This window comes from Lynx rufus, unplaced genomic scaffold, assembly GCF_022079265.1.
Source record: "Lynx rufus isolate CCGP_SWC_20201006 ecotype Redwood Valley unplaced genomic scaffold, mLynRuf1.p SCAF_3, whole genome shotgun sequence".
Classification (NCBI taxonomy): Eukaryota; Metazoa; Chordata; class Mammalia; order Carnivora; family Felidae; genus Lynx; species Lynx rufus.
In genome coordinates, this window is record NW_025814845.1 from 130,631,721 (window position 1) to 130,649,742 (window position 18,022).

The 18,022-nt window shown below is 40.1% G+C and overlaps 1 protein-coding gene and 1 long non-coding RNA gene across 9 annotated transcripts in view; one reads left to right on the forward strand and one right to left on the reverse strand.

Moving 5' to 3' along the window:
• Positions 1-12,597: 12,597 nt before the first annotated feature.
• GUCY1A1 (guanylate cyclase 1 soluble subunit alpha 1) overlaps positions 12,598-18,022 on the forward strand; it is a 62,776-nt gene continuing 57,351 nt past the window's right edge. For 2 of the 8 annotated variants that reach the window (XR_006964248.1, XM_047090690.1), the window contains exons 1-2: positions 12,603-12,691; positions 13,068-13,141. The gene's annotated coding sequence lies outside the window, so the exon portion shown is untranslated. Of the gene's footprint in view, positions 12,692-12,831; positions 12,967-13,062; positions 13,142-13,506; positions 13,730-13,889; positions 13,987-16,535; positions 16,701-18,022 lie in introns of those variants that run through there. The other 6 variants (XM_047090681.1, XM_047090683.1, XM_047090682.1 and 3 more) reach the window with 6 other exon arrangements.
• LOC124520086 (uncharacterized) lies at positions 14,353-17,562 on the reverse strand. The gene is made up of 3 exons (XR_006964249.1): positions 17,489-17,562; positions 16,971-17,096; positions 14,353-14,453 (listed from the first exon to the last, which is right to left on the reverse strand). It is a non-coding gene; the product is annotated as an uncharacterized LOC124520086 (long non-coding RNA).

The window sequence follows — 18,022 nt, forward strand, 5'->3', positions numbered from 1 at the left end:
TCCTGTATTCTTGCAATGCAAGGATGCAAGCTGGAGCGTGGAAACTACAGTTCCCAGAATCCCTCACCCACAGGATTTAGTTTGAATCGTGAGCTTCAGATGGCAGAGAAAAGGAGAAGTGCCATTTCCCTCTGGCAGCAGCAGGCACCTGCATTGACAAAGAGACTCTTGAGATTTGTATCAGCCACATGCATGCCACACGCAGCTAACATCCTCAGTGGTATCTTCCTCTAATCTGTACTTTCCTCCTCAGGGTCTTCCGGGAGTTCTCCTAACACCTCTTTCTGCTTGAAATGCATGATGATTTCTGCTTTCCTGAAGAAAAAGATTCTGATATAGTGGTTATGCCAAAACTTAAATATTTGATAGCTGAGATATTTTTTTTAAAACCTTCTTGGTTGAACAGTTGAACCTCTTCTTAGCACCTCACCTCCATCTTCCTTCTCTGCTTGATTTTTCTCCATAGCACAAAATCACTGTCTGACACCCTGTATCTTTTACTTTTTAATCTTTTTAATTGCCCGTCATAGTAAAAGTGCCATGACGACAAGGACCCTTGTTTATCATACTGTTGAGTCCCCAGTTTCTAGAACAGTGCCTGTTATGTGATTGTTACTCAGTACAAGTAGTTAAATAAATGCATGAATCTGAGGGAGTGCTTTTTCATTCTTCCTGAGTGTCAGTAAACAGAAAAAAAAAAAAAAAAAAAAGGAGCGGAGGCCCAACAGAGTAGTGTTTTTCTCATGGTTTATCATTAAATTCCATTGTGATCTATAGTTGCTTATAATTTTAATCAAGAAGAATTCAATTTGGGGGTTGATAATATTGATATTTCAGAAGAATATTCTAAGTATATAAGCAGGTCCTTCACACGAATTAGGAAGAAAGCACTAAAACCTCAACCAAGGGCAAAGGGCATACACTGACATTTCAAAAAACAAGAGATAATGATCATAATAATGACCACATAAGTATATAAATAAAGTATTTAAAATCGTTTATGAAACTAATACAATTTGAGATTCACTTTTCATGAAAATGTTTAACCTAAAATAAATGTCTAATTAAAATAATACCAAGCATGTGGAACATCCTTTGTACAAAATTCGTATTATAAATTGATTAAAGCTTATGAAATCATTTGGCAAGTGGCATTAGTAACCATAAAATAACTCATTTTCTAGAACCTAAATCCCTGGGAATGAATAAAGGAAAATACAAGGCATGTGAACAAACGTACTTACTTACAAAATTGTTCATCCATTGTTAATTATGTGTTGTCAATAACTTCAATTTGTTTATATCTTGTCTCTTTAGTCTCTTTATAATGTCTTTGATGAAACTAGTCAGAGTTTAGCAATCAGTTCCTTTGTCTAAATTTATCTTAAACATATTAAATATTTCCTTTTTTTTTTTTTTTTTTTTTTTTTACTGACTCTTCTGCCTTGCTTTCCGATGGTCTGACTGGAGATACTGTTTTTTCTAAAAATGTTTCTAATAAAAATGGAGTATATCTTTAGACATTGTGTTATTAAGAATTTGATGGCTGTAAAATCACCCTCCTCTCACCCTACCTGCCAAATCTTGCAAGTCAATTTTGTTGGGTAAACAGTTCAAAATTGACAGCTCTTTTTCTCTCAGCATTTTCTAGCACCTATAAGGTAATAGTGTATTTTCTTCTACCTTCAATCGTTTCTGTCCGGAAGTTAGGAAAATTGGCAGTCAACCTGTCATTCCATTGTAGGTGATCTTAATTTGTTTTTTGTTTTTTGTTTTTTTGTCACGTTTAAAATCTATGTATCTTTGGTTGGGTCATTTCATGAAATGCTTCATAAGTGGATTTTTAAAAACTGCATCTATCCTTTTTGAAAATTGTTGGACTAACAAGAGGATAGGACGATGGGAATTAAATTCTGGAAAACTTTATCAATTGTCCCTTTTAATATCCTTTTAAATACCTTTAAATACCTTTAAATATCCTTTTAAATACCTTTCTACTAGATGTCTATCCCTTCTCAGTAGTATCTTCACCTGTCCTTTATATTTTTACCCAACTGATTATCTAAGTTGTGTATCTAATTGTGTATCTAATTATCTAAAATTATCTAGATCTATCTAGATCTATTTTCCAGTTTATTAGTATTCTCTTCACTTTAATCTGCTATTTAACTCTCCCAGCAGAGGAGTTATTTTCAATCATTATATATATATATATTTTTTTATGTGTTTTTGTTTTTGTTTTTGTTTTGAGAGAGACAGAGTGCGAGCAGGGGAGGAGCAGAGAGAGTGGGAGACACAGAATCCAAAGCAGGCTCCAGGCTCTGAGCTGTCAGCACAGAGCCTGATGTGGGGCTCGAACCCACAAACTGTGAGATCATCACCTGAGCCATAGTCAGATGCTTAACTGACTAGGCCACCCAGGTCCCCCTCAATCATTATATTTTTATTCCTGAGAGTTCCTTTTGGTTCTAGTTTCAGACTGGTCAAGTTTATATTCTGGTCTCGTTCTTACACAATGAATATATATTATTTTATAAAATATATTAAACATACTTTATATTTTTTGAATAACTTCTCTTTGTAGGTCTGACTTCTAATTTATTGAGTTTTTTCTATAATATGGTTGTCTTTTTCCTCATGTGTTTGGTGACTTCCTTATTACAGGCTCAGTTTTCTTAGGACTATATCTGTAGAAATTATTTGAAGACTTTCTTTAAAATGGATCCCCCCAGGGGGGAGATTTGTGTCTGCTTCTGCCAGGTTCCTTGTAGCATTCCCAATGCACGACCACTTTAAAATACAGGTTCTGCCTGCAGATTTTCAAGCCACTGAATTTGTATTAATTTCCAGTCCCAAACTGGCTTGGGATCAGGAATACTTAGGAGAGACTTGTTTTCCACCCCCCACCCCCCTCCATTCTGAGTCAATACCTTACGAGAGAGAGTTACCTTGTGAAAACATGGCCTCCAAGATTCCTAGTAAGTGTGCTGTCACTTCCTCTTTGCATTTGGTTCTGTCTTCTAGGTCACATGTTGTCCAACAACCCAAGCTCTGGCCCACGGTGGATAAGCACATGACCATTAAACAATTGCCAGCTACCCAGCTACGGTGCTTGCCTCCCAGGGAAGTCTTTCTTTCTCACTGTATCTAGCTTGGGCTTGTTACACTTTCCGGACATCCAGCCTGGTGAGACCTTAAAGTCATGTTTAATTTTTTATCCAGCATCGTCTAGTGTTGTGTCCCAGGCAGGGTTTCTCTGCACATCTGCCATAGTGTTGGAAAGGGAAGACCTGTTTTATTACTTTCCATTACTTTCATAATCAGACCCAAATAGACTATTTTAACAAGTAAGAAGAGATTTGGTAAGGCACTATTTCCCTTAGGTACTATTGCCAACTATTTAAACACATTATTTTATAAATATAAAAGCAGCAGCTATAACTGTCATTTTCACAAAATGAGATTTCAACAAGTCTGCCTGTGCATAATTTGCCTATTTTTTTTTTCAGTGTCAAAACAGAGTTAAAACAGAGTTACTCTGAAACTTGAATTCGTCCCTTTTTTTAATCTGTGGCACAGAAGATGCCTTTTGGCCCTGTCTGGTGGGACTATCATTCAAGAGCATCTCAGTCTCCTTGGCTGCTTTTTCCAGTTTCGAGATCCATGTGCTCAGAAGGAGAAGCGTACATAAAACACTCTTATAAGCAAAGCTCAAAGAAAACATCTTGGCTTTGGAAGTAACTTGCAAACCGAAAGCAAAATTGATCCCATTCAGCAGATGTTTCTGACACATTAGTAGAGCTCTCTATCTAGCTCATTAGTAGAACACATCACCAGTTGGTGAGTGTCCTGTGTTAGAATAATGAAAACTACTGGGGACATGGTCACACTGGGCTGCTTAGTGAGAGGCATATTATGCTTCTTATACCATATTTTGTGGCTTTGCATTATAATAGAGTAATGCAGGAAGCAGCAAAGTTTTTATGTTACAACACTTAAAAGGAGAGAGGATACCTTTACTGGCTAAAGCATACTTTTCATTTCATTTACCATTATTTAAAAAATTAAAAATATGTCTTTGCACACAGGTGGCTCTCTTTTCTATGGGCCAGTAGGTCATGTTGCCTTGGAATGTTTCTTTTAACATTGAAGGATTGATAGATGTTCACATATTTATATTCACATATAAAAATTCTCATTTTGATTAAATCTTCTCCTTTATAAGTAATATTCTATTAAGACTGTGATATTTTTAAACTGTATTTTAACCCAGCTATACGGGAACCCCTTGAGATAGTATTGTCATCCTGTGGAGGAAGATTTCTTGGGAGTTTCACTTACAGGAGCTCTGGGGTTGTTTATACATATAGTGCCTAGAGATAAAAAGTGTTAGAGAGGGGCGCCTGGGTGGCGCAGTCGGTTAAGCGTCCGACTTCAGCCAGGTCACGATCTCGCGGTCCGTGAGTTCGAGCCCCGCATCGGGCTCTGGGCTGATGGCTCAGAGCCTGGAGCCTGTTTCCGATTCTGTGTCTCCCTCTCTCTCTGCCCCTCCCCCGTTCATGCTCTGTCTCTCTCTGTCCCAAAAATAAATAAACGTTGAAAAAAAAAAAAAGTGTTAGAGAATTTTCAACTCTCTGTATGGTGCATTCATTTAATCGATGATTATTTTTTAAATGTTTATTTTTCAGAGAGAGAGAGAGAGAGCCAGTGGGGGAGTGACAGAGAGAGAGAGAGAGAGAGACCCCCAAGCAGACTATGCACTGTTACCACAGAGCCCAGTGGGGGGTTTGAACTCGTGAACAGTGAGATTATTACCTGAGCTGATGTCAGACGCTTAACCAACTGAGCCACCTAGGTGCCCCAATGATTACTTTTTAACATACCTTGCTTCAAGAGAAAACAAGAAGAAATCAACCTTTATGACATTTGAAGGATTGGGAGAAAATTACCCAAGTGTGTTTTCCTTAATAGTTTCTTCTGTGAGATGCTTTGCTTACCAATATACTCCCAATGCTTTGCCTACCTCTTCAACAATCTTCCTAGCTCTGTTCTTCCCTTCCTTCATTCCTTCTCTCTCTGTTTCCCTTTTCTTTCTATAAATACATAATTCATAGAGAACATACTACCCTTATTTAATTAACCAGTCTATTAAAAAATAGAGCTATTGACTTTTGTTCCCCACTGCTTACTTGGTAGCTTAAAACTAATGTCAAGCAAAGAATTTAAGAGAATATATACACAGTTTGAAGTGCAAGTGTCGAAAATCCAAACCTATTGCATAATTGTGTCAGGAATATGTCCCTGTTCAAAGAATTCTCAACACTACCTTGAAATATTTGTTTCTGGGCATCATACTCAACCATCAAAATGATCCACAGGTGTTTGTTAAAAAGCAGGTTTCTGGGACCTACCAGTACCCAAGGAAACTGATTTTTTTTAAATTTTTTAATGTTTACTTATTTTTGAGAGACAGAGTGCGAGCGGGGAAGGGGCATAGAGAGAGAGGAGACGCAGAATCTGAAGCAGGACCCAGGTTCTGAGCCGTCAGCACAGAGACCGACTTGGGGCTTGAACTCAGAACAGTGAAATCAAGACCTTGTGCCAAAGCCAGACTTGACCAATTGAGCCATTCAGGCGCCCCATCAAAGAATCTGATTTAATACATCTGAACTGGGGCTCTTTATTTTGCATAATTAAGAAGCTCTTTGCAACATAACTAGAGTAATTCACACCTCAAGATTATGAACCAGATGGCCTGAGTCTGAGTCCTGTTTCTGTCACTTGCTAGCTGTGTGCTTTTGGGAAAGTTACTTAATCTTCCTATACCTCAATTTGTCATGTGTGAAGCAAATATAATCATAGTGCTTACCTCAAAGGATTACTGGAAGAAAAGAATGACCTAATGCGTGTAGTGCTTTGAACTGTGTCTGGCACGTATTTAATATCTTACCATGCCAACTATTACGATTCTTCTTGACAACTAAAATGTTCGAATCCCAGAAGTCATCCATTCTTTTGCTAACTTTGGTTGTTGTTAATGTTTTCAAATCAACTTTATTAGATAAATGTACATATGATAAAATACACTCATTTTAAGTGTGTACTCCGATAAGTTTGAATACATGTATATACCCTCAGAACCACAATCATGACATAAAACATTTTCATCACCCAAAGAGTCACCTGTGCCCCTTTGCTGCCATCTTCCCACCCTGGCCCCAGGCAACTACTAATCATCCCTCTGTCATTACAGATTAACTTTGCCCTTTCTAGAATCCCGTACAAAGGCAATCATGTAGGACATGTATTCTTTTATGTCTTCCCCACTTCCCCCAGTGCAATGTTTTTGAGATCTATCCTTGTTATTCTTTGTATTAGTTGTTTTTTTTTTTCTATTGCTGAGTGGTATTCCATTATATGAATATATCATAATTTGCTCATCCACTTATCTGTTGCTGGACATTTGAATTGTTTCCAGTTTGGGGCTATTATAAATAGTCCAGATAACCTTTGCTAGAAGCTGGCACTAGTTTTTCTATTTAAAAAAATAGTAAAATAAAAAGCTCAGAAAACAGAATCTGTCTTTATATGGTCAATTATTTTGGAAAGTCTAGAAATCTTATAAAGGCATGGTAGGGAATGGGGACTTAGCTAGGGAAGAAATAGCAATATTGAAAAATAAGTGTGTTTTGAATTAAGTTAGAATGATAGCTTAACCGTAGCTATGGACTTTTTGTTTTGTTTCCACAGACATCATATCTGTGTATGGCTGAAATGTTCCTTTTACATGTGTCAGTTTTTACTTAAATGAAATATGTTTTACCAGGTGAAGAGTTACACTCAATAAGTATCTTTGAGCAAGTGTCTCAAGTGTTTCCTTTGCAGTATTCATCAACCCATTCATCTTAAGGACTTCTACATCACTGTCTCCACTCTACATTTTCTTGTCAATTTTCTGAAGTCAACAGCAGTAAATATATGGAGGTCTGTAGGCTACGACATTGGCCGCCTTTTGAAGCGCAATTCATGGAATACTACTGGTGCTACGTAAAGATATTGGGGCTAAAAGAGTCAATGTGACTAGTACTTTAGGACATGAGCCTAGAATCTGGGGATCTATTGTATCAGTATGTTCAGCAGATTTTTCAAATACGAGAATCGAGAAAGCCTCTCCATGGCACCAAAGTACAGGGACATTACACGGACCTAGAAAAGGGTGGAATGGCATCTGTTGCAGTCTCGATGAACTGAGGATGTCCGAAATCACCAATCCGGGTTCCGTTTTGCTTCATAGTTCCTCCTTTCAATTTCTCTTTCCTCTCACATTTGATAATAAGCAGCCAGAAAAGCCCAAGCCACGCCTTCAACGCTTTGCTTAGAAATCTCCGCTAAACATTCAAATTCATTCTTTCTGCAAACCTGCAGACTCCAGTTCAGCTAAGTGTCCTGCCAGTGCATAAGGATAAGCCTTTCCTCCAGTTTCCAGGAACGGATTCGTCATCTCCATCTATGTCCTCACTGACAGCGCTTTTAACATCATAATTCGACCAGTCAGATCACGACACGGTAAGTGCTCTGTAGAATGCTATAGGCTTTCCCAACCATGCTTCTACTTCTCCACCACGTGGGGTCCTCACTAGCAGAGTTAACAGCCATGTTTTCACTGACAGCTCATTCAAAGCAGCTCAGGCTTTTAAAAAATCATACTCAATAAAATTCTTGCAGGCTTTGCCGATGCCCCATTTCAAAGCCACTTCCCCATTTCTAGGTGTTACCACCGCGGTTCACTCTCCAGTACCAAAATCTGTATTAGTTGCCCACTGCTGCTGCAACAAATAACTGCAAACCTAGTTGCTTGAAACAAACAAACTGAGACTCTGAAATGAGTCTCATCAGATTAAAAATCAAAATATTGGCAGGGCTGCTTCTTTTCTGGAGGACTTCAGGGAGAATAGGATTTCTTACCTTAATCCCGTTTCTAGAGGCTGCACACATCTCTTGGTAATAACCCCTTTGCATCTTCCAACCCAGCAATTGCTGGTAAGGTCTTTCTACACTGCATCCCTCTGACTCTAACCCTGACTGTCTTGTCTCCATTTTTCATTAAAAAATTTTTTTTTAAATGTTTATTTATTTTTGAGAAAGAGAGAGACAGAGTGTGAGCAGGGGAGGGGCAGAGAGAGAAGAGAGGGAAACACAGACCGAAGCAGGCTCCAGGGTCCGAGCTGTCAACACAGAGCCCAACGCCGGGTTCGAACTCATGAGCCATGAGATCAGGACCTGAGCCAAAGTCGGATGCTTTACTGACTGAACCACCCAGGCTCCCCTCCAGTTTTCATTTATAAGGACCTTGCGATTACAGTGTGCCATATGGATTATCTAAAATAATCTCCCCATCTCAAGGTCAGTTGATTAGCAACCTTTTTAAAAATTTTTTTTTCTTTTTCCTTTTAAAGTTTATTTATTTATTTTGAGAGAGAGAGAGAGAGATACAACAGGGAGAGGGGCAGAGGGAGAGAGACAGAATCCCAAGCAGGCTGCACGCTGTCAGCACAGGAGCCCCATGCATGGCTGGAACTCATGAACCATGAGATCATGACTTAAGCCGAAATCGAGAGTCAGACGCTCAACCAACTGAGCCACCCAGGCACCCCAAGCAATCTTAATTCTATGTGCAACCTAATTTCCCCTTGCCATATTGTAACATAGTCATAGTTTTCAGGGATGGCATGGGCATCTTTGGGCAAGGAGGGCACATTATTCTGCCTACCACCCTATTTGCTGATAACAAACACCATCTGTTTGAGACAACATGGTGACCATTTCTGTCACCATTAGAATCTCTTGGAGTCCAAACTGCTTCATGAATGTCTATACCAGAGCTGGAAATTTAGGGACTCCAACCCTCCATGGCCTTTCCCTAATTAATACTTCACATTCTAAAAGGGACATTTTGGAGTACTAACATGGCCCCCATAATTACAAGTTACTAATGTAAAGTCTGTCTAACTAGTTGTATTTCAAACGAATTGAAAGTAAATAATCGTAAACAAACATTAAAAAAATTTAGAAAGTAAATAATCTTAAGAAGGAAGAAAAAAAGAGTAATAAAGGGGAAAAAGATAATGAAGTTATCTTTCTTGTGTCTGACAAGTTATCTTGATTTGATAAACAGTACAATCAAGTAGTTTGTTTGCTAAAAAATAAAGTGAAGCTCTGCCTGTGACATATATTTAAAAAACATACTGGGGCGCCTGGGTGGCGCAGTCGGTTAAGCGTCCGACTTCAGCCAGGTCACGATCTCGTGGTCTGTGAGTTCGAGCCCCGCGTCGGGCTCTGGGCTGATGGCTCAGAGCCTGGAGCCTGGTTCCGATTCTGTGTCTCCCTCTGTCTCTGACCCTCCCCCGTTCATGCTCTGTCTCTCTCTGTCCCAAAAATAAATAAACGTTGAAAAAAAAATAAAAAAAAAAATAAAAAAATAAAAAACATACAATGTTTCTCATATCTTCCCTCCTGCCACATTGCCCTCCCCCCTCATTTCTCTCTCAATTCCCTTTGGTTTATGAAGTTGTGTTTGGTTCTTAAGTGGACCAAGAAGCCAGCAGAGATGACTTAATTAGTCCCATTACTTTATTTAAACTGACTTGGTAATAATATTCCAGAAAAAAAAAAGATGCTGGTTCTCAAAATTCCTAGATTTCAACAGATTCATGTTTCTAGGTCTAGCATACTTAATGCATTGATATTAGATCAGGGCTTCTCAAACTTTAATATGCACAAGACTCACCTGAAGATTTTGTGAAATGAATATTCTGATTCAGTAGGTTTGGAGTGAGGTCCAAGGCTCTGTATTTCTGACAAGAAGACAGGTCATGCTGATATTGCTGATATCTTGAGTAGCAAGGCGTAGATCACATGTCTGGTTGCCATTGCCATTTGTAAGTGTGCAAAGAATACACATTTAAATGCTTTTGTGCTATCATCAATTGTGGATACAGGAAAAACAAAGCATTTTGAGAAGAAAAACTTGAGCTTTTCTGCCAAAGCTGACAAGAATACCAAGGATTGCTTTCAACCAAATATTTGTCGTTGTTAACATTTTTATTAAGTTGTCATGACAACTTTCTGATTCTCAATAAAGTGGAGACAAGTAGGCTTTAACCTACACATTATCTATAAGACAGAAGAACAGACCTGGAAGATGATGAAACACTCATATATGCATTTAGCCACTCAATAATTATTTTACTGAATCCCTCTTAGGAACCGTATACATTGCTAGGCACTTAGCTACAAAGATTCCTTCCATAACAGCAGGGAACTCTTAACCTTTTGTCAGGGCGTATCAAACATTCAGATTAGAACATGTTTTTCACAATCACCCGGCACCCTAGATTGGTTGCTTTTCCCACACACCCCATTGCCTGGAAGTCGTAAAAGATGGGAGAAGGAGAATACAAGCTGAGAGTCTACCCTTGGTAAAGCTGGTAGGCCCCTGCAGAGAGGACTGAAGTTAAACGTACTATGGATTCTGGTGTGCTATGGGATACTAGGACGGTAAAGGCAGAGATGAATGGGTTAAGCAAGTCGTGTTCCAGGATGAAAGGAATATTGACAAGAGTAATGCCAGTAAAGGAACACAAAAACACAAACACTGCTTTTATACAAGTCTTCTGTGCAGCAACTAGAAGACAGGCCAATGAGATCATTTGGCCCCAACTGATGTTTCCACTTTATCTTCCTATACTTTTTTTTTTTTTTCCCATTTGCTTGGCATTTCTACCTAATGGCATCACTCTCTGTTTCTTGAATGTTGGTCTTGATGCCTTCCCACCTCCATGCCCTTCTTCACAAGTTTCCCTTGGCCCAAAAACAAAACAAAATGAACAAAAATTTCCTGTATTTCATCTTTTCTTAAAGATGACCAAACTTTTAAGGCCTAACTCTAATGCTGCTCTGTTAAGAAGTATTTCTCCTGTCAGAAGATAGCTGTTTCTCCTCTGAGCTTCCACATCATCAAATTTATTTTTTAACAATTATAGTAAGGGCCCTCTTCTAATGATGGTGTCCACTGAAAGAAAGCCAACCCCACAGTAGGTTGTCTTACTGAGGACTATAGCCTGGGACATAGTATTTCAGATTGCTCCGAAGAATTACTTCAAAGCTTGTTAGCTACAGAGAATTATATATACAAAAGGGAAAGGGGTACATGTGCTCACAAGTAGTTCTCCAGATACCTGTACATCATAAGGTATAATTCAGTTGTAAAAATATGTATATACAGTTGTAAAATATAATGTAGTTATAACTGTAATATAGTTGTAAAAATTACGGTTTTGTGCTTTCTACATAGACACAATGAAGATCCTTAGTCATCTCAATACATTATGTATCTATCATATCTGGCTGTTTAAAAATATTGTTTGCCTGCCTCTACCTAACTGGTTTTCCTGTTCTTCCTGTTCTTGATTTCTCCTTGACATCGCTTGAGACAATCACACAATGCTAACATAGTCACCTACTGCAGTTTTAGTGAACAATGCATTACTAGGTATTTATTTTTATTTTTTATTCTAGGTCTTGAATTCTAAGAGCACTGAAGACAAAAGCCCTACTGACTTAAGACATTTTCATGGGTTGGTTATAGAGGAAGAGAAGGTTTCAGATATGGTAGAACCAAAAAAATTCAAATTTATAGCTCTGAACTTTTTGCCTGATACTAAGGCAAAGTTTATTTAAATGCCTTTTAAAAAAAAATTAAATGTCTTTTTTTCCCCTTCTTTGCTTATTCTAATGTCTGCCATGAGGAGAGCATAGTCGACAAGGCTGGGAGAAAATTTGGCAAATGTGGTGAATCTAACATGAGACCAGATTATGTGGTGGGGTTTGGGAGAGATTTAAGAATTGTAGATAACCAAGAACAATGTTCCAGAGTTACTGAATTTGAAGAAGGATCACACGGTAATCATGATTAATTATGAATTCACAAGGAAATAGCATAATGACATTTTTAAGTCAGAAAATTGACTCAAAATCAGTATCAGAATTTATTTTTCTGTGCTGGGATACACACACACCCAGCAGGACTAAATGCACTGAACCAAGCTGTATCAGAACTCTATTGGGAAGATGGTATATACTGTGCAACCATAAGGTTGCATTTGCAAAGGCGTAGATTGTTTTTAAACCTGTAAAGCAGGACAGGAAAACCATCTGTGCGGATATTAACTTCCCAGCAGAAATGTTGGAGGTTTTAACTGCTGAAAACGACAGATTTTCCGGAGCAATGCATGGTGGAGAAGATTTGGGGGACGGAGGGGGGAGCAGATTTTCCTTGAGTTCCCTCCTTTTGTTTTTGTTTTGTTTCTCTTTCTTTGTCCCTGTCCCTTCGTCTCAGTCTCCACACAGTAAGTGCTGGGATGGCGATGTGACGGCTGGAGAGGCCAGGACTCAGGTCCCCAGCCCTAGTCTGGGCGTAGTGGGTGGGACTCCAACACTGAGCTGATTTTCCAAAGCAGGTTTTTTCGAAGCTTTCCGACAGTTTCGCTGCTCTCGATCCCAGGCAAAAAGCCGAGAGCAGCTGGGGAGCCGCCCTAGGCGACCCATACCTGCGGCAGGCTGGGTCGGGGGAGAGGGGGCGGGGAGCGTCACGAGCCTCGGGAGGACCCAGACCCTGAGTGACCTCACCATGGTGCGTTTTAGTCTCTACTTTCTTTTTCAGTCTTTCGGTGCAGAGAAGGGGAGGGATTCTGAAAAGAACTTGAATGCAGTAGGGAAAGGGATTATAAGGGATCCTTCGGGGTCAGCAGAGAGATACGGAGACAGGGAGGGACCACGGCCAGAACCGATTGAGTGTTTGGGAGCAGCGCGGGGAATACGGTTTGCAAGGCACGTCGCGTCCCGCCCAGCCTGTTGAGCAGGTAGACGGGAGTGAGCCCGAGCGTGAGTACCGCGGTCGCCTGTGCGGTAGGTGCACTCGAGCACGGACTGACAGGTGCCGCTGTAGGGTCCCCTCTCCCGCTCACCCTCTCTGGTTCCTGACGCCCACTCTCTTTCTGCGTTGGCAGTGGGGATTTGCGAGGCGCGCCCTGGAGCTGCCGGAGATCCCGAAACGCAGCCGCGAGGTCTGGGAAGCCAGCGAGTAAGTGGTCGTTGCGTGCCCACGCGGGTCGGGGCTCCCCAGAGGGGCAGGCCATCTGCCGGGGCTCCAGGGCTGGGTTCGTGCCCCTTCTCCTCCCTGGGGAGACTTCCATGCGCTCCCAGCTGTTCAGCCCCCGGGGGCCGGGGCGCGGTTCCCACGCTGGGGAGGAGCGAGGGAGCAGAGGAGACGGCGCCCGGGGGCCCGGCTCAGGGCCCGGGGGAGCTGCGGGGCCAGAGGGAAGAGGACTGAGGGGGTAGGCGCCGGGCCGCGCAGCGCCAGCGGCCGGGCTCGCACGGCCGGGGCGTGAGAACGCGCGGGGCGCGCTGGGGCCGCTGCTCTCCCACGGCCAGGGCGCCCGGGCCTCCGGCGCACGCGAGGTTCAGCTGCGGCAGAGCAAAGGGTGGCGGGGACCTCAGAGCCGGACGGGGCTCGAGGCCGCGCCCCGGCTTTACCGCAACTTCACCCCGCCGGCTGCTGCGTGGGCGAGCCAATCGCCCTTCTGGAGAGCAAACCGCGAACGATTGCTGAATTGCTTAGACAAAGCATCCAGCAAACTTCCAGCCGGGCTGCTCGGGGCTCGACCGAAGAGTAAGTGTGTGCGTGTGCGTGTGCGTGTGTGTGCGCCCGCGCGCGCGCGCGCTCGCGGTCTAATTTGGCAGTCTAATTTCTGTTTTCATTGTGACCGCCGCGCTTCGGGGTAATGGTAAGCAGGGGATCACAGCAGCCTCTGCGTGTCGGGTCTGTGGCTGCAGCCTGTAGTGGTGAGCTGAGCAGCTTCGCTGTGGCGGTCGGTCGTGCGAGGGGCTGCGGTGCATCGTGATCATGTGATTCAGGCTATGGATTTCGTGCGTCTTTCTTTTGCTCGCTTATTTTCATATGGTTCTTCCTTCATTTGCACTTGGTAAAACAGTTTGTGTCTTCTGAAATAAACCACAGTGAACCTTTCACTTAATGGTAACTGGTCAAAGGCACCTTGGTTTACAATATATTGAAAATCCGTCTGAGTTTTAAATAGAAGAGGAGCTCTCTCTCTCTCTAGATATCTATATACATATGGGTTTTTTTGAGCTTTTGTTTTGTATCAGTAGTGATTTTCTTCAGGCTCAGCCCTCCATTGGTGATATCATTAAAGGTCTACCTACTTACTTGAACTAGTCTTGGTGGGAACGTCATTAACCCTCTGGTGACAGATACATAAACGTTGAAGCACTTAATGGTGGAGATTTTCATGTCTTGGTTCATAGTGCAGAAGTAATCTGTTGCTTTTCCGAAAATGGCTATGTTTTCTTTTCAAGAGGGGTCATTTCAGGTGCTATGTTATGAAGAGTGGTAAAAATCAAGAGCAACAAAAATATCACAACAGTATGAAAATCTAAAATTTCCAAGCAAACTTTAATTTGTCAAAAAGCCATATAAACTCTATTACTTTTTTTTGTGAGATGGTCTGTGTTCTGTTTAGTTATTAACCAACTCAAGTCTGTGTATCTGCTTCAAAGGGTCATGCAGCCCCTGATACTGTATTTAAACATTTGAGTCGCTCTATTTTTAGGTGGTAGTCCAGAGGGATCTCTGACTCAACAGAAAAATAAGAACTACAAGGTTAAAATATATAAGCTTTACTTCTTGTCACAACAATAGGCTTTCTGCATAAAGACTGCAGACATAAACTAGGAAAATTCTAGAATAATTAGCGTTGTAATATTTAAACATTTCATATAACACTTGCATGTTTTTAAATGTATCAGGCAACTTAGGTTGGTGAAGTTTGTTTAGTAGAAATTTGTGATGAATAGGATAGGTACATTCTGTTTCTTCTTGTACTGGGAGATCTCTTTCTAGTGTATGACATAGAAAATAAAAATTATATTTTTCTCTATTTGGAACCCAACAAAAAGATAAAGTACTTCTACATGGTGTGGTGTTTCAAAGTATATGAATATAAATAATCTCTTAAAGGCCCTTCCAGGTATAATATATCTAAGATAGTTTTCTGTCATTTAGAGAATGTGAAAGAAACTGTAAAGGTATTTGACTTCTATCTGGCAACACCAAAGGAGAAAGAAATGTGGTAAACTTCAAAGCCTTAGTCCTTATATCTCTTATAACTATGGTTTATGAAACAATTTTGTTCTAAGGTGTCATTTTGAAAAACTGCTTTAATTAATATTGCACTGAAAGCTAAAGAAGTGATAAAATTTAAACCATTATCATGTGATTATGAATATGTCAATAAGATAGTTTTGTGCCTAAATGTTAGCTGTTTTGTTGCAGACATTTTTCAAACAAAAAAGCCTAAAATCTTTAGTTAATATCATTTTTTTTTATAAATTAAGATTAGATAACCTTGAATTTTGTCAGAAACCATGTCAGGGAAATTAAATCTTATATTTACACTTATATATTACATTTGCTAACAATTCATAATGACTATAGAGGGGATAATACTGATTTTTTTTACAAGTTAGTTTAAAACAATATAGATACCCAAAATGTCTGTAGTTAGTATTTTTTCAAAACTAGAAAAAATTCAAATTAGCCTTAATGAAGTTTTCCAGGTAAAGAGAAGTGGAAAGCTAAAGCAGTATTTGAATAAACCAAAAAGCATGTTATTGATGGGAAAGTATTTTGGAGGAAATTAGTTATTCAGAATATTTTCTATATGTCAGATTTGCCAGGAAGTTGCTTAGCTTTTCTCTTTCATTTGCTAGGATATATAACTTTTATGGCACTAATTTTTACACCATTTGATTATAAATATTCATCCAAGCAACTGTTCTTAAACATCACTACTTATTATTTTTCTGCATATTTGCAGAAAGATATTTTCTTTGTAAAATATTAATAATTGCAATAGTTTTTAGTCTCTAGAACATCTAGATTTATTCAATAAGTATTTATTAGGTGTTTATCCAATAAGTTTGTTTTGAGTATCTCTATCTTGACCTGATACAATAAGAACTTTGGGCAACTTTTAGGGCTTTCTATGAACAAATTTAGTTGTTCATAGACTAGTTGACTTATTTGGGGTTGGGATAAGTTTTTGGCTATCCTGAATCATATTTGCTTATTTTATTTCTTTCAATCAGTTTGGAAGCGTCTGACCTATTTCATATTTTTTTTCTCTTTCCTGGGTTCAGGCCAACAGATTTTATCTTCCTATAGCCATGAGGGTTATTGAGTATGAATAGTTATTTGCAAGGAGTGAAGATAGGCCAGCTCCTTCCTCAGCCTACAGTAGAAGAGAATGATTATCTTATAAAATCTGAGGGTCTCTGGTCACGATTCCCCCTTGCTACAAAAATGTGATTTTAACTGCTTATAGTTACTCATGTCAATGACCTGAAATGCTTTCTGCCAATTCATACTTTTTTATAAAATGTACTCTCCCTTTCAGAAAATCAAAGGCAGCTCAAATTAATTAACTCACAGACCACCTCCTCCTACTCACTGTAGTAGGAATTAGCAAGAAGCCAACAGAAGACGATGGCTTTGAGAGGGAGCACCCTGGGGAAAGGAAGTTGGGCGAAGAAAAACTTCTTAATCCTGAAATTTTTTCCAGGTCTGACCTGTCTACATATATATCTCCTTTGTCTGCACCACACTGCATTAAAAATTCCTGTTAAGATATCTGTATTGCCTACCAAACTCCCATCTCTTTCAGGATATTCAACCGTTGGATACACAGTGCCTGGTACATAGTAGGTGTCTAATAAGATTAATTATGTTGTCTTTGTAATGATTGAATTAAGGTTTTTTTATGTCTTGATGCTAGAAGTTATTTTGTTTAAGAATATAATTTTTAAAAAAAATATATTTGTTTTCCACTGACCTTCTGTGGAATATTATCGTCTTCATCATCCAGAGACACTGCTGTGCTTTTCTCTCATGGCGTGCAGTCTGTTCAGAACTGCTTGTAAACTGTTATTTCTTTTATCATCATCCAGTTACCCTTTATCTTTTTTTTTTTTTAAGTTTATTTATTTTTGAGAGAGAGAGACAGAAAGCAGGGGAGGGGCAGAGACAGAGGGAGACAGAGAATCAATCCCAAGCAGGCTCTGTGCTGTCAGCCCAGAGCCCGACACGGGGCTCAAACCCACAGACTGTGAGATCATGACCTGAGCCGAAACCAAGTGTCAGACACTTAACCGTGTGAGCCACCCAGGTGCCTCTACCCTCTATCTTTTTAAATTTACATCCTTCACTCATGTTACCCTCACCCCGTTAGCGGTGCTTTTTGATATCCTGAACATTCTCCTTTCCTCAGGAATCTAAAATAATGAAGGGTTTTCATCAGCTGTCATTGTTCGGACACTCATTCAACATCTACGCATCTGGCTTTCACCGCACCTTGGCCTGTTCTACTTCTGCTGCTCTCCTGGAGTCTGCTGGTATTTACCCATCTGGGTCTTCTCATCGCTCAGGATTGCCCCAGCTGAACAGAAAGCTAAGAATTTCATGTCCTTTCTTCCACAGCCTCTTATCCTTCCGATCCTTACACTCATGCACAACTACCCAACATCCTTTTCTCCCGTTATTGTTCATTGGCCACGCCCAATTTGCTCATGTTTTCCTCTCTTTCCTCACCACACTCATCTTGGACAATGTCAACTCTGCTGCAGACTTCAGATCTCTAGCCACTGTGCCTACCAGAATCTAGTTCATTCTGACTTCTGCTTAAGGGATGATTAACAGTGCTAGGAAGTTCTTTTATCCTCTCTTGGATAATTCCGTATCAAATTCTCCATCGTGCTTGTTCTCGATGTTTCCAGGTTTTCCAGCCCACCCACATTATCTTGATTTTGTTCATTCTTAGTGGATGACCTTATGTCCAGATTCACGGAGAATATTAAGATCAGTCTAGGCAAACTGTTTGTCAGGAAT